We start from the raw sequence: 17,500 nt of genomic DNA on the forward strand, positions 1-17,500 counted from the left end.
ACTGCTGGGAAATTAATTATCAAACTGTCAAAAAACAAAACAAAAAAAACCCGACATGGTCCTGTTTCACTTTCCTGCTAACTCAGTTAAGCAGATAAGTTTGTTGACAATTTGGCATAAGTCCAGGATTTTCTGTTTCACAAAGCCATTTAACAATTTAGCCAAACTTGTTGTTATCGTTATAAGAAGCATTTAGAAGAGAATGTGCTTTTACGCATAGACAGCCAGCATGATCTTTATGAATGAATCAATTTAGTCCTAAGTGAATTATTGAGCTGCAGTAATGAATCAATTTAGTTCTAAGTGAATTATTGACCTGCAGTAATGAATCAATTTAGTTCTAAGTGAATTATTGGAATGAAAATTTAATTAAAATAGCCAAGTATTTTTCCATGAGTGTAGATTGCACTCCAGACGTATCACACACAGACCAGCTCACATTTATTATGTGCTATGTGTCTCCAGAGGGATCTATACAGGAACGCTTCTTGAAATTCCTGATGATAAACAGTCACACCGGGGAGTCTATTGCTAATGCTATTCTCTGTGTTCTGGGCGAGTTGGGCATGAACATTGACAACTGTCCTGGTCAATATATATATAAAGGGAATCAGGCCCGTATCTAGGGTGAGGTTACTGGGTGGGCAATTGAAAATTTTGGGGGGGGCAATGAAAATAGTCATACCAAAAAAAAAACTCGCCAAAAATGTGCCTAACTTTGGAACATTATTGCCGACAAGCTAGTATGCCATACAGTAGCTGGTACCAGGTCCGTTTTTAGACTGTGGACTTTGGCGGTTGGTTGCCCAAGGTTCTCGGTTTGGGGATGGGGATTAAGTTGCATTATATTCTAACACTAAACTGTTCCACTAGGTGTCCACATTGTGCTGTGGGTTCACTGCAGTAAAACTCTTTTTATAAGCATTTCATGAAATGTCTATGGGAAAATAAATGGCGGATGAAAATCTATGGTGAAGCAGGAAGTAGGCGGTCACTTTGCCTCTCTGGTGATATGAGACTAGAAATGGTCTTAGATGTTGGATATGGTGATAAGCAACTGCGCTGGAAGTGGGGAGCTGCCGGGACTGCAGCCCCCTCTGGTGGCGGCCTCAGCCCCTGCACCTTCCTGACGCAGCCCCCACCAGCCCTGCATTTTCATTTGGCGAAACTTCAGTGACTGTGCCACAGGCATCTATCTCTCTCTCTCTCACTCCCCTCATTTCCCCGTGGGTGCTCTGCTCTGGGCTCTAGGCTGTGGCTGGGCGGGGTCGAGTCATTTAACATTGATTTGATAGCAAACTCCACCCACCCGAGGCCCGCTGGCGGCCCCGGGTTACAAATCGAGTTGATCAAAACATAACCGTTAATCTGATTGGCTGCATGAGTCAGTGCACTCTACATGACCCTGCTGACGTAGTGACCAGGCCCGTAGCTACCATTGAGCACCATTTTTTTTTTTTTTTTTTTTTTGAAAAATAGCCCTGGTCCCCAGATCTATTAATCTGTCATTGATGTTTTAATGCGACAGTTGATCGGAAATGCAACAATTTGCTTCCTCTCTGTGTGCTATAGAAGAGAGATAACTCACAACATTGAGATTTTGCATTGAGGCTAGATTGGGGCTAGACTTTGGGGACAGTTCTATTGAAGTGAATGGGTAAGTAACTCCCCTGTAAGTGATGTTTGTGTAGATGGGCCATTGTATTTAATTGAGCAGTATTCTGCCATGTGACCTGTATGCAGAATATAAATTATATCATATGGGGAGACATTTATTTTTTGTATCATTTTAAAGCAACAGCACAGTAAAGAGGATATTAATCTAACATGATGTATGTAGTTCTTTATAGATCTAGCCTCTTCATTTTGCTCTCAAAGTGCACCAGATTGAAGCATTTTACTTTAAAATGGACAAAATTTTCTATCCGGGGGTGCACAGCCCCCCCTGGTCCCCCCACGTCGCGCTAAAATGACCTCGGTATTCCTCAAACCCTGGCTACGGGCCTGGTAGTGACGTAAACACACTTGTGCACTTGAGTGTTATCTCAGAGAGAGTGACAGACTGACACATTCTCAACACAACTAGCCAAACAAAATGAGATTTTTTATCACAAAACCTAGTGCGTTTTCCACCACCACCAGTGCAACCGTGACGAGTACGACTTCCAGTTGCAGGTGAGGTGTAGTAGTTGGTTAAAACTTTTGATCTCTCAATCAATGTGTCTGTGTGGGTCAGTGAGATGAGTGTGTGGTTGTTTACAGCATGCTTCGGTCGATTGTTCCTATTCTGTCGAACTGAAGTGGTGTGTGAAGTGTGTGTGTGTGTGTGTGTGTGTGTGTGAAGTGTGTGTGTGTGTGTGTGTGTGTGTGTGTGTGTGTGTGTGTGTGTGTGTGTGTGTGTGTGTGTGTGTGTAGGTCGCTGTTAAATCTCCTATGGTGCGTTTAGTCACTACAGCTTTATCACTTTATCGGGGGATGGGTTGGGCGACGGGCATGCGCAAGCATGGGCACGCACTGGCACAGTTGTTGGCGCCACTGATTCCATTCAAGTTTTAAGACAATGTGCAATACACATGCCAACTTCACGCAGCATGCTCGCACAAGGCTGCGCCGCGCAGCGCACTTTGCACGTGCACGCGCAAAGTGCGCGGCGCGGCGCACAAGTCCGGGTATATGCGTCAGCCCCCCTTGTGGGAGATGGCTTCCCGCGCGCCTGGTGATAAGTGTCTAGTATTCCTGGTTTTAAAGGCTGCATTACAGTAAAGTGATGTCATTTTTTCTGAACTTATCAGACTGTTCTAGCTGTTCTATGATTTGCCTTTACCCACTTAGTTATTATTTCCACATTACTGATGATTATTATTTATAAAAATCTCTATTTGTTTCTATTTTGTGAAAGCACTAGTCATCCCTACAATATTGTCACAATATTGATACAGTGCACTCTTCTTATAGTGATCAGCTTGGGACGCGTCTGGGTCACCTGGGCGAGGGGGTATGATGTTGCGAGACCCGAAACATCCTATGACCCCAGGGTACATCACTGAGGATACGTCCCAGTTATGCATCCATGCAATGTTTTCTCTTTATACATGAGTAAAGGAATGTTATTTACTTTATAAATCCATACAGTAAGTTAGGCCTCCAGCTGTTTCAAACACAGTGGTCTCATATAGACAGAGACACCACCATCTCTCCACAGACAGAGACGCCACCATCTCTCCACAGACAGAGATGCTGTGATCTCTCCATATACGGACAGACATGCACCGAGTATGGTTGCTGTATCTCGTTGGCTCATTTTTGGCAGTTTGTAAGTAAAAAAATATAAAATTACTGGAGTTTTAAACCTTTTTTTCATTGTTCTCAGGTGGGACAAGGCCCAAAATGATCACTATAAGTGAATTATTTAAACAGCATGTGTATAGAATGATTCGGGACCAAGCTTTTTGATCACTATAAGCGGTTGATCACTATAAGCGTGATCACTATTATAATAAGCGGATTCCACTGTAGTTATTTGGTCAGTTGTTAATTTTGTTCTGTTTACATTTGATTGTTATTGCACACCTGTGTATTTTGTTAAGCAGAAGAGGAAAACCTGTACCAATTTAATCTGGGCTATTTAAGTTTTAATTTACATGTCTTATGCAGCTGCCTGTTTTACCCAGTCTTTGCACTTTATTTTGTTTGAATAAAAGTGCTTGTTGTGACATCTTACACATGACTTTGAATGTTCATTTAAAATGAGATATTCCTTTTAAATATGGCAAAAAAAAACCATCCAAATGTCCCAAAAATGTCAATTGTTTTTGTAGCGCCACATCTAGTGTCCCTTCCTTGCAGGAGGGTGTGTGTGTGTTGGGGGGGGGGGGGGGGGCTTTAGAAAATGATTAGGCATTAGGCATTCCCATGGTACTATTAATCCGGCCCTGTCAAACGTTGCAGTTTCAGTGCTGGGATGTTAGATGAGAGCTGTGAGGCACAATGTCCTAAGTAATAATAATTAATGTTGATGCATAATGAATAATGTGTTGCATTACTATTTAAAAATAAATTTAAGAAGAAAAACAAAGCATTCGAATACTGATTTGGAAATCGATTACCAATGGCATCGCATTTGGGTCAGCCCTAAAAAAAACTTTAGTTAACAAGGGGTGAATGTCTACTGTACCCAGCCCCAAGTGGCCATACGAGGAACTAGAGCTTTCAACACTTCTGGACTTCAGGTTGCCCACTGTCGCACGCACACACACCCCCTCTCTTTCACGCGCTCACACACACACACACACACACACACACACACACACACACACACACACACACACACACACACACACACACACACACACACACACACACACACACACACACACACACACACACGCTCACTCACTCACTCACTCACTCACTCACTCACTCACAAACTCTCTCTCTATCGCGTGCACGCGCTCACACTCACACTCACACACACACACACACACACACACACACACACACACACACACACACACACACACACACACACACACACACACTCTCTCTCTCTCTCTCTCTCTCTCTCTCTCTCTCTCTCTCTCTCTCTCTCTCTCTCTCTCTCTCTCTCTCTCTCTCTCTCTCTCTCTCTCTCTCTCTCTCTCTCTCTCTCTCTCTCTCTCTCTCTCTCTCCCGCGCCGCGCGCTCACGCACACTCGCTCTCTCGTGTCTTCACTCTTCACTCTTCACTCTTCCGTCATTCCTCTGTGTTTACAGGTCAGTACTGTGAAAATCATGAGAATAACAACCTCCTAAAAAAGCTTAACTTTAAGTAGCGCGAGTGTGATGACTTTGTTAGTTTATCTGTTTGTTTCTGCATCCGGTTTAAAAGAAGGGAAATCTCCGCGAGACTTCACATGTTGAGACACGCTTGGTGGTCCACTGTAACAAATGGCGATTGACATGTTTTGAGCAGAGCACAATAGTAACGTGTGTATTTATATTATACAGCTGTAGTTTCAATGTTTTGTTCCTGCACACCTGACATCTGTTGTAAAGAAGGTTTATTTCTGTTGCTGAGAAGTGTTTCAAAGTTTAATTCACTACATTCATGCATCTAGTAACACTTTAAGCTGCTAATTCTCCATTTTGACACTGTAAAATGTTTATTTCCAAAATATTTCAAGTTAACACATTCACTGCCAGCCGTTTTTTTTTTTACTGTAGGTAGCTTCTGCCAGAGGGTTTTTTTGAGGATTCTGGCTCATCTTTCAAGACCTGAGGATTCTTTTCTGCTAAGATTTTGTGAACACAAAATATCTAAAAAGAACTAATAGAATGTGTGCTTTCTCTGTCTAAAAGAGTTAGTTTGTAGAGTTAGTAGTTATGTAGGCATTAGCACTTGAATACAGCATGGTTTCAGCGTCTGAAAATTTAAGCTGAGATAAATAGCTTTTTGTGAAATTCGATAGAACAGTCACTTTAACCATTCATTTTTGGCATCAGTAAGACGTCAGACATCTAAACAATAGTTTTGAACAGTAATTTCCTCCATAACAGCAGGAAACACCCCTCTCCTTCAAACTCCTCCCTCCGTGTGTGTCTTCTTGGCTGCAGCGGGCGTGTCACAAGCTCGTTTCTGTTGCTGCTGCTGCTGCTCCTGTCTGCTGGCGGCCGCTGGGCAAGTCTGGATGGGCTCGCTCGTTTCTTGCGGTTTCGGTTGAGAGCTTTGATGAAGCTTTTGCGATTCTGGTCTTATTTATGCTGCGTGTTTCAAAGTGTGTTCCACCCGTAATCTATTATGCAAATTTGCAATCCCTCACCGCCAGCAATCAGCGCGAAAGCGAAAGCGTTTTCGCCAATCCATTCTACAGTATGAGAATGGTTTCATCGCGCGTTCCCCTGCAGTTTTGGCTCTGCTTTTTCTAGTTTGGAGAGCACTGTCGCCACTTAGTGGGTCGGTGGAATGGGTTGTACACGTTCGGTGGCTCCAATAATTTTATAGGAGACGTGGGGGGCGTTGATCCACGTCCCACCGTCAATTTTTTTTTTTTTTTTTAAGCCGAGATATCTCGTCATTGGCAGTCAACCGTTGGATTTTGTAAGCCGAGATATCTCGTCAATGGCAGTGAACGTGTTAAATAACTTTCTCTATGTGGCCATGTGGAATGTTTTGAAAGGAGACGGCTAAAAATAGCTTTGAGCAAAAGTAAGCTTATTCATCTTGCTCAGTGAATTATAGGATATATAGCATAGTATAGTATGGTATACCCATTTGCCTAGTTCGCCTAATGGACGGCACGCCACTGACCTCCCCTCTGCTCTGCTCAAAGTGGCCTGCTCCATGTCAAACAACGTGGAAGTTCAAACAGTTTCCTTGCTAGATGCACATCAATATCTACAAGTAAAATGGACATAAAACAAACGTCTTAACGTTAGTCTCACACACCTTTATATTTATAAAGCCTTTATGTTGATGGCATCACAAAGGAGAGACTTTATTTTTCGTTGGACACGGACTGCATCATTGAGAACAGTGCACTGATGTGACTGTCTGCTTCTGATCTGGTAGGACATGCGATTGATATTTGATATATACTGTACATGGCTTTGTTAAGACTGTGTTGCTTAATGTGCTGTGTGTTTTGGCTGGGGTGTCATGCTCATGTCTGTGTGTGCTGGTGTGAATGTGTTTTGGCTGGGGTGCCATGCTCATGTCTGCGTGTGCTGGTGTGAATGTGTTTTGGCTGGGTGTCATGCTCATGTCTGCGTGTGCTGGTGTGAATGTGTTTTGGCTGGGGTGCCATGCTCATGTCTGTGTGTGCTGGTGTGAATGTGTTTTGGCTGGGTGCCATGCTCATGTCTGTGTGTGTGCTGGTGTGAATGTGTTTTGGCTGGGTGCCATGCTGCTCATGTCTGTGTGTGCTGGTGTGAATGTGTTTTGGCTGGGTGCCATGCTCATGTCTGTGTGTGTGCTGGTGTGAATGTGTTTTGGCTGGGGTGCCATGCTCATGTCTGTGTGTGCTGGTGTGAATGTGTTTTGGCTGGGGTGTCATGCTCATGTCTCTGTGTGTGCTGGTGTGAATGTGTTTTGGCTGGGTGTCATGCTCATGTCTGTGTGTGTGCTGGTGTGAATGTGTTTTGGCTGGGTGCCATGCTCATGTCTGTGTGTGTGCTGGTGTGAATGTGTTTTGGCTGGGTGTCATGCTCATGTCTGTGTGTGTGCTGGTGTGAATGTGTTTTGGCTGGGGTGCCATGCTCATGTCTGTGTGTGTGCTGGTGTGAATGTGTTTTGGGTGGGGTCACGGGTGCCATGATCATGTCTGTGTGTGTCAGTCAAGTTCAAGTCAAGTTTATTTGTATAGCACATTTCATACACAGAGGCAATTCAAAGTGCTTCACATAAAATGGTTGACAGGAAAAGAAAAGAAAAGAAAAGAAAAGAAGAGAGTAAAATGGACATTTAAAAGCATCACAAAAAAAACGAGTATAAAAAGTGCATTCATTAAGCACATAAAATGGTTGACAGGAAAATAAAAGATTTAAAAGCATCACAACAAAACTTAAAAAAAAATGAGTATAAAAAGTGCAATAAGCAACAGGCGCAGCAGTTGCAGAAAGAGCTCAAACTTATAGAGGACTCATTGGGTTTGCATAGTAGCTGTCAGCAGTTAAAAGCGACGGTAAACATAAAAGTCTTTAGTCTATTTTTAAAAGTAAGTAAGGTTGGGGCAGATCTGAGGTCTTCAGGCAATTTGTTCCAGCTAGCAGAAGCATAGTGGGTAAATGCAGCCTTCCCGTGATTTGATTTGATCCTAGGGATAGTTAATAAGCTGGACCCTGTTGACCTAAGAGTTCTAGACGGTTCGTAGCGTGGGAGCAATTCAACTATGTATTTTGGGCCTAGGCCGTTAAGTGATTTATAGACTAATAACAGTATTTTAAAATCTATTCTCTGACACACTGGCAACCAGTGTAAGGACTTAAGAACTGGAGTGATATGATCAGCTTTCTTAGTCTTCGTTAGAACTCTAGCAGCAGCATTCTGAATAAGTTGAAGTTGCCTAAGTTCTTTTTTGGAGAGACCAGAAAAAAGGCTATTGCAGTAGTCTAACCTACTATAAATGAAGGCGTGAATTAGTTTTTCTAGATCCTGTCTGGACATGTATCCCCTAATTCTTGCTATATTTTTAAGATGATAAAAAGCAGATTTTCTAATTGACTTAATGTGGGAGTTAAAATTGAGATCGGAATCAATAATAACTCCAAGATTTTTGACTTGATCCTTAGGCTTCAGGGATAGAGACTCAAGGCGTACAGTGATTTTAAGCCTTTGTTCTTTGGGGCCAAACACGATCACCTCAGTTTTGTCTTTGTTTAGCTGTAGGAAATTCTGGCACATCCAGTTATTTATTTGATCAATGCACTGGCACAATGATTCTATGGGGGCATAGTCAGCTGAGGAAAGAGTTATATACAGCTGAGTGTCGTCTGCATAGTTATGATAGGCTACTTTGTTTTTTTGCATAATTAGGCCTAGAGGGAGCATATAAAGGTTGAAGAGAACGGGCCCCATAATGGATCCTTGAGGCACCCCACAAGTCATCCTAGTTAGGTCAGATGTGTAATTGCCAATGGAGACGAAGTACTTCCTGTCTTGAAGATAGGACTTGAACCACTGGAGGACCGTACCCGATAGCCCAACCCAGTTTTCCAGTCTGTCCAATAAAATTGAGTGGTCAATAGTGTCAAATGCAGCGCTAAGATCCAGTAGCACTAGAATCGAATTTTTGCCTGAGTCTGTGTTCATTCTGATGTCATTTATGACTTTAGTAAGCGTGGTTTCAGTGCTGTGATGGGGGCGAAAGCCTGATTGGAGTTTATCTAGGAGATCATTTGAGGTTAGGAATCTGTTGAGTTGTAGGTAAACAACCTTTTCAATTATTTTGGCTATAAAGGGGAGATTAGATATTGGTCTGTAGTTACTGATTACTGATGCATCAAGGCTACGCTTTTTTAGTAGGGGTTTAATAACTGCAGTTTTCAGGGACTCAGGAAAAGTGCCGGTCACAAGGGATCTATTAACTATTTGCAATAGGTCCGACGACAGACAGTTATAAACGCTTTAAAAAAAGCTTGTTGGAAGGGTATCGAGACAGCACGAAGATGATTTAAGGCCTTGCACAGTTTCCTCTAAGATGTCGTGGTCGATAACGCTGAACTGGGACAAATTTATCAAACTAGGGATCTGCGTGTAGGATGATGTCACAGCATTTCTTGGAGTGGAGCCACTAATAGCCTGCCTGATATTAATAATTTTATCCGTAAAAAAGGCAGCAAACTCATTACATTTGACAGTAGAGAGGAATTCAGGTGCTACACAGAGAGGCGGATCAGTCTATCAACTGTGGCAAATAGAGTGCGTGCATTGTTCACATTTTTGTTAATTATCTCGGAAAAGAACGATTGTCTCGACCTTTTCAGTTCGAGGTTGTAGGAGTGAAGACTTTCTTTGTAAATATCATAGTGAATGTGAAGATTAGTTTTCCGCCATTTACGCTCAGCTTTCCTGCAATCTTTCTTTTTGCATCTAACGGATGCAGAATTTCGCCAGGGTGCTTTAATTTTGCCAGACAGCAATTTTAACCTAACAGGCGCCACACTATCAATAGTATTCAGAATTGTTGAATTGAAGTTATCAAGAATCTCATTGACAGAAGCTGATGTGGGAGGAGATAAAGAAAATCTCTCCATAAACAGCGCGCTGGTGCCTGCATTAATATCTCGTCTTTTAACGGTTTGTGACCTATTAATGATCTCAGGGGAGATTTCCATTTCGAAAAAGATGCAAAGATGGTCAGACAACGCAACATCAATAGTCGACACAGAAGAGGACTTGAAGCCCCTAGTAATAACTAAATCCAAGGTATGGCCTCGGTTGTGAGTAGGCCCTGAAACATGTTGAGACAGATCAAAAGTATCAAGTAAGATATTCAGTTCTTTGGCAAAATTATCCGTCAGGTTATCAATATGAATATTGAAATCCCCAGCAATAGATATACAATCATGTTCCATGAAAATTAAGGAGAGTAGATCAGCAAATTCAACGAGAAAGCTGGCTGAGTATTTTGGTGGTCTATAGATATTCAGCAGTAACACAGTGGTTGAGCATTTCAGAATAGCAGCAACGTATTCAAACGATGGGAAGTCTCCAAATGTTACCTGCTTACATTGAAACATATCAGAAAAGACAATCGCTACTCCCCCCCCCCCTCTTATCAGCTCTGGGAGTGTCAATGAAGCTATAATTAGGCGGAGCTGATTCGGACAGAACAGCCACTCTGTTGTTCATATCGAGCCAGGTTTCGGTGAGGAACATTAGATCCAGATTATGACTGGTAATCAGATCACTGATGAGGAGAGATTTATTTGACAGCGACCTAACATTAAGGAGTGCGGCTTTAATATTTTTAGAGCCTGGAACTTCTATCGTTTGCTTTACAAGGGGAATGGAGATTAAGTCTGATTTAGAAACAGATCGTGTTGGGGGGAAAGTATTACGTCTATATGAAATCAGGACTGGTATCGAAGCATTGGATCGATAGACCAATAGTGGTTTATCGCAGCCAGTTGCACTTCTAGTGTGGCCTAGCGCAGTTCCTTTATAAGGCTGTGGGACCTTGTTTCTATGGGGACAGGCCGGGATGGAGGGATCTGGCGTCGGGCTGGTCGACGCTTGGGGATTGGGGGGGGTCTTGGACGGGCGGGGGTGGGGCGCGTCTTGAGGGACTGCAACCACAGCCGACTCTGCCGACTCGGGGTCGGTGGGTCGGGGGTGGATCGAACCCAGGTAGGTTGAGGGGGATGTGAGGGAGGGGAGTGTGGGGGGGCCAGGTTCGGGGTCGGGAGTGCTGGGTCGGGGGTGGGTCGGGGGGGCGTGGGGCATGGCAGTATGTGGGAGGGCTGGAGGGCATGTGAGGGAGGGGGCGGGGGTGGGGCGCGTTGACTCTTGAGGGACTGCAACCACAGCCGACTCTGCCGACTCGGGGTCGGTGGGTCGGGTGCTGGTTAGAGCTGTCACGATTCCTCGAGTACCTCGAATAACTCGAATAATTAAATTGATCGAGGCCAAAATGATTCGCCTCGACACGCATCTGAGTAATAAAAGAGAGTGGGTAAAATAGAAATTCCGACGGAACCTTAAGGCAACACGTGAGAGCGCGTTACGTCAGTCCGTCACTCTACCTGAAACGTCAACAAACGGGACCACCCGAAAATGTGGCTACACTTTCCCAAGATAGACTCAGACAACACTGGTTGCAACATTTGTGATGTGAATTGCAAAGCTGGCCAGGGAAACACCTCAAACTTGAGGAAGCATGGTCAAACACAAGATATATTTACAGTAGCTAAATGCTGAAGACTGTAACGTATTACTAGATAGGCTGAGGGTGAATGAAGCAGGCAGCGCACCGCAGCTAATGTTAGCAGCACCTCCTCAGCTGTAACGTTGAGAGAGGCATCGACTACAACATCAGATAACGTTATTTAATTAGCTAGCGTTAGCTGGATAAGTTGTTTCACTGCAGTTGTAGTTGTTAGATAACGGGGCTTTTCACTGTCTTCACAACGACTGCAAAACAGAGATCGCTAACGTTAACGTTAGCTGCAGTAATTGTCAAGGGTTCAACATAACGTATTTCCTCAGCCTGTATAGTAGCTATCAACATGAAATAAAAAGCATTTGACAGCTTAAACCCGTGGCTTTTTATTTGGAAGGGTTACATTTGCCGTAATCTTTATTAACATGTCTTAAAATGCATTAGAATCTTTTTATTTTTATTTTTTGGGGTTAAAGATTTTTAAGATTTTTTTTAATGAACATTAGAGCAAATATAATACGAAAAGCCAAAGGGTTAAGCTCTCAAATGCTTTTTATTTTATGTTTCTATGTACTACAGAGCCTGAGATATGAAGGCTTTAGTGAATACCGACCGCTCTCTCTGAGAAGTTTGGACCGTTTTCTGTGAGAAATACAAAGCTCAACCTAACATTAACGTTAGCGGCTAATTTAACAGCATTTTGTGTGTGTGTGTGTGTGTGTGTGTGTGTGTGTGTGTGTGTGTGTGTGTGTGTGTGTGTGTGATCACACTAGCCTGTTGGTGTGTGAGAGAGAAAGAGAGAGTGAGTGTGTGTGTGAGAGAGAAAGAGTGTGTGTGTCATGCAGCTGTAAGGTAAATGAAGGATGTAAACTAGCTAGTAAGCCATTCATTCATATTATTTAACGGTTGCTGTACACTGGAAGAACTCAAACGTCAGGTTGAAAAGATGAATGGTGCCACTGCCAGTTCTATGCAATTTAAAAATCAAAATGTTGTTTTTTCTAAGAAAGAAACTAATGTAGTTGTTTATTTGAAGAGATTTATCTTATTTTTTGGTGTATATTTACGATAAGCCTTTGAAAACACAAAAAAGGGTTCTTATCCGATTACTCGATTAATCGATGGATTATTCGGTAGAATACTCGATTACTAAAAGAATCGATAGTTGCAGCTCTAGTGCTGGTGTGAATGTGTTTTGGCTGGGTGTCATGCTCATGTCTGTGTGTGTGCTGGTGTGAATGTGTTTTGGCTGGGGTGCCATGCTCATGTCTGTGTGTGCTGGTGTGAATGTGTTTTGGCTGGGTGCCATGCTCATGTCTGTGTGTGTGCTGGTGTGAATGTGTTTTGGCTGGGGTGCCATGCTCATGTCTGTGTGTGTGCTGGTGTGAATGTGTTTTGGCTGGGTGCCATGATCATGTCTGTGTGTGCTGGTGTGAATGTGTTTTGGCTGGGTGTCATGCTCATGTCTGTGTGTGTGCTGGTGTGAATGTGTTTTGGCTGGGTGTCATGCTCATGTCTGTGTGTGTGCTGGTGTGAATGTGTTTTGGCTGGGGTGCCATGCTCATGTCTGCGTGTGCTGGTGTGAATGTGTTTTGGCTGGGTGCCATGCTCATGTCTGTGTGTGTGCTGGTGTGAATGTGTTTTGGCTGGGTGCCATGCTCATGTCTGTGTGTGCTGGTGTGAATGTGTTTTGGCTGGGGTGTCATGCTCATGTCTGTGTGTGTGCTGGTGTGAATGTAAATGGTCTGGTAAATGGTAAATGGTCTGCATTTATATAGCGCTTTTATCCAAAGCGCTTTACAATCAGTAGATTGTCTACATTCACCCATTCATACACCGATGGCGGCAGGCTGCCACGCAGGGTGCCTACACACCATCGGGAGCAAGAAGGGTTAAGTGTCTTGCCCAAGGACACAGCGACAGCAGCCGGGAAGGAGCGGGGATCGAACCGCCAACCCTTGCGTCATTGGCCGACCCACTCTACCTCCTGAGCTAAAGCCGCCCCACATGAATGTGTTTGGCTGGGTGCCATGCTCATGTCTGTGTGTGCTGGTGTGAATGTGTTTTGGCTGGGTGCCATGCTCATGTCTGTGTGTGCTGGTGTGAATGTGTTTTGGGTGGGTGCCATGCTCATGTCTGTGTGTGCTGGTGTGAATGTGTTTTGGCTGGGCTGCCATGCTCATGTCTGTGTGTGCTGGTGTGAATGTGTTTTGGCTGGGGTGCCATGCTCATGTCTGTGTGTGCTGGTGTGAATGTGTTTTGGGTGGGTGCCATGCTCATGTCTGTGTGTGCTGGTGTGAATGTGTTTTGGCTGGGCTGCCATGCTCATGTCTGTGTGTGCTGGTGTGAATGTGTTTTGGCTGGGCTGCCATGCTCATGTCTGTGTGTGTGCTGGTGTGAATGTGTTTGGCTGGGTGCCATGCTCATGTCTGCGTGTGCTGGTGTGAATGTGTTTTGGCTGGGGTGCCATGCTCATGTCTGTGTGTGTGCTGGTGTGAATGTGTTTTGGCTGGGGTGCCATGCTCATGTCTGTGTGTGCTGGTGTGAATGTGTTTTGGGTGGGTGCCATGCTCATGTCTGTGTGTGCTGGTGTGAATGTGTTTTGGCTGGGCTGCCATGCTCATGTCTGTGTGTGCTGGTGTGAATGTGTTTTGGCTGGGTGCCATGCTCATGTCTGTGTGTGCTGGTGTGAATGTGTTTTGGCTGGGCTGCCATGCTGCTCATGTCTGTGTGTGCTGGTGTGAATGTGTTTTGGCTGGGCTGCCATGCTCATGTCTGTGTGTGCTGGTTAGTGCTGCAACTATCGATTCTTTTAGTAATCGAGTATTCTACCGAATAATCCATCGATTAATCGAGTAATCGGATAAGAACCCTTTTTTGTGTTTTCAAAGGCTTATCGTAAATATACACCAAAAAATAAGATAAATCTCTTCAAATAAACAACTACATTCGTTTCTTTCTTAGAAAAAACAACATTTTTATTTTTAAATTGCATAGAACTGGCAGTGGCACCATTCATCTTTTTCACCCGTCCTTACAAAGCTGTCCATCCAGTACGCTGTGATCCGCTGAAAAAGAGGTGAAATAATAATTAATATTGATATTTATTAGGTAAGTTCATAACCAAACTGGAGAATGCGCATTTACACACCCTAGACCTGTTGCCTATTATTGACACAAATATCAGAATAGCAAGATAACAGGTCAGGTGGTGTAATAATTGGAGCCTAAAATGCACCAATTAAATAGTTGTTTGCAATCATCATGAGAAGAGTCGACCGGTCTAGGGTGTGTAAATGTACATTCTCCACACACACACTCTTTCTCTCTCACACACACTCACTCTCTCTCACACACCAACAGGCTAGTGTGATCACACACACACACACACACACACACACACACACACACACACACACACACACACACACACACAACGCTGTTAAATTAGCCGCTAACGTTAGGTTAACGTTAGGTTGAGCTTTGTATTTCTCACAGAAAACGGCAAGCCACATCACAAAAATGCAGCTACTAATAGTCATATTGGCAACGTGGCAAGCCAGCAGCACAACTACTACTAGTCTTAATATCAAGTAGCAATCATTAGCATACATTTACATTAGCGTTGTGTATAGTTAACGTTACGTTACCTTGCTCCGCTCGACGTAGATGCGCTGGTGGATGCGTAGACTGGATGTTTCCGGTTCAGGTGCTGAAGCATTGATGACGTACTGTTGTGATATGCAAGTATCGTCTTGCACACCACTGAGTTTGTGTCCTTTTTCAGCGTGAAATGGTCCCACACTTAGACAGTTTCGGTCGCTTTGTCGGCCCTGGTTCTTCCCTTCCCGGCTCCTCCTGTCTGCTTTCTCCGCCGCCTCGTTCCATTTTGCGGGGTCCACTCGGTATAGCTGCTCTCTGGTCTGTCTGCGATCATGTGTTCTCACGTGTTTACACCGGAAGAGCGCTGTGCCACACCAGTATGCGTCCGTGAGAAACACACAGTCTCTACTCTCTAAATGCCGTGTCGAGGCGAATCATTTTGGCCTCGATCATTTTAATTATTCGAGTTATTCGAGGTACTCGAGGAATCGTGACAGCCCTAGTGCTGGTGTGAATGTGTTTTGGCTGGGGTGCCATGCTCATGTCTGTGTGTGCTGGTGTGAATGTGTTTTGGCTGGGGTGCCATGCTCATGTCTGTGTGTGCTGGTGTGAATGTGTTTTGGCTGGGGTGCCATGCTCATGTCTGTGTGTGCTGGTGTGAGTCATGGATGTATTAAAAGAACTGGATAGGGGACGAGCCACGCCCACCCATGCATTCGGACGGAGGCTGCTCACTGGCGCATGAAGCCATCATTGGGGCTTTTTCTTCCTGGTTTTACTTCCTGACCATGCAGCCCAAGGCGAAGTGCGCATGTGTGCCATGACGTGTTCCATGACGTCTCCCACCCCTCCCACCCATGGATTGTATTACAAGAAGAAAATACACCCGTATACGGCTCTTAGTGGCTTCTGAAGAAAAAATGCCCCATAAAAAATGTGTTGATAATTAAAAGAGTCATTTTATACTTTGAGTGACACCCGGAAAGAATTCGCCTGGGTTTAACAGCTACCGGGGTTCTCATGCAAGTGGGTTCAGGGTTCAGGGTTCAGGGCTGTATATTACGTTGGTGGTGGGCCGGTCTAGACCCACTGCCAGGACCAAATTCTTATCCCAGTCCGGCCCTGGCCTATACTATACTATACTATAGTATAGTATAGTATAGTATAGTATGGTGTAGACTAGGGGTGCACCGATCGATCGGCACGCAATCTGTATCGGCCGATTTGGACCTCAAATATGTGATCTGCTGTTTCCGATATTCCTTTAATGTTGCCGATCGCATAGCCGATCATGCTGCACGTGAGAAACATGAGGCAGCCCATTTTCATGTCTTCAATGTCTATCGTTTAACTTTCATATTGTGCTCTAACGTTTATATCATTGTGTTGCAAAGCACACGCTTTGCTTTCGTCAGTGTTTCTTTACTCACCTCCACACAGCCACACACCACACCAGACTGTCAACACACCCCTTGCGTCTTTGAATCACACAAATCAGCTGGTGATTAGAGCAGACTCAGCAGAGAGAAGTTACCTCCAGTCCTCCCGCCTACCGAGGCATTTGCATGCTGTTAAATCCGTGTGTATTAAAGTCCCAGATTGACACGGTGGCACCGTTTATCAAGACCCAGCACTCTGAAGCAACAGCCTCCACAGCTCTGTCTCTCTAGTTCAGGGGGCCAAGAACTAAAACATAATTTAGCCACCTAAAACAACGCCCACCTAAACAAATCAATATCAGTGTACATGCACGCTCTATTTTGACCATTTTCAGCGCTTTACTTTTCCGTCAAACAGCCGTCTCATTCGGCACTATTTCCTCTCAACCGTACAACTGCCGTATTCCTCCGCTAAACGCCTGCACAGAGCACAGAGCCGCGGCGCTGGATTACTCTATATTATATAATATTGTAGTCTATATTATAACGTTACTTATACCATGGTCTGGGTGAATACTCGATTCTGATTGGCTGCAAGGTGTCCATTAAAAAGTGATATTGTACAGTGATAATGGACACCTAGCTAAATGGTCTGTTCACCGTTCATATCAATGCGCCATAGTTTCATCAGTGTTATCAGGAGAGCAGTTTGAGCTCTATACCCCCGTTAAGGGTTAATATGACAATTTTGGACGTTGAGAAAAAAATTGACTCGGTCAAAGTAAGTATTTAAATCACCCCTGTGTGCTCAGTTTATCAAAAATAACTCTTATTTACAATTTTGATTTTCGTTTCGGACATTTCTAACCTCGCGTCACCAGGCTCTTCTCGGTGACAAAGGAGATTTCCCTCGGCTCGTGCATGAGCGGGGGCCTTTGAGAGAGAGAGAGAGAGAGAGAGAGAGCTGCATTTCACCACATACAGCACACGCAGTGCTATGGCCCCGCTGCACTGTTTCACTTCCTGAACCTGAAAACTCTTGATCACCCTGTGATAAAGAGGAGATTTCCCTCGGCTCGTGCACGAGCGGGGACGAGCCCGGCCTTTGACACAGAGAGAGAGAGAGAGAGAGAGAGAGAGAGAGAGTTCTCTCTGCATGTC

General features: G+C 44.2%; 1 protein-coding gene across 1 annotated transcript in view; it reads left to right on the forward strand.

Annotated features, from left to right (window-relative positions):
• LOC310774660 (protein NLRC3-like) overlaps window positions 1–17,500 on the forward strand; it is a 48,518-nt gene that overhangs the window by 26,396 nt on the left and 4,622 nt on the right. The gene's annotated exons all lie outside the window — the stretch shown is intronic.

Source organism: Poromitra crassiceps (genome assembly GCF_964638095.1).
Source record: "Poromitra crassiceps genome assembly, chromosome: 4".
Taxonomy (NCBI): Eukaryota; Metazoa; Chordata; class Actinopteri; order Beryciformes; family Melamphaidae; genus Poromitra; species Poromitra crassiceps.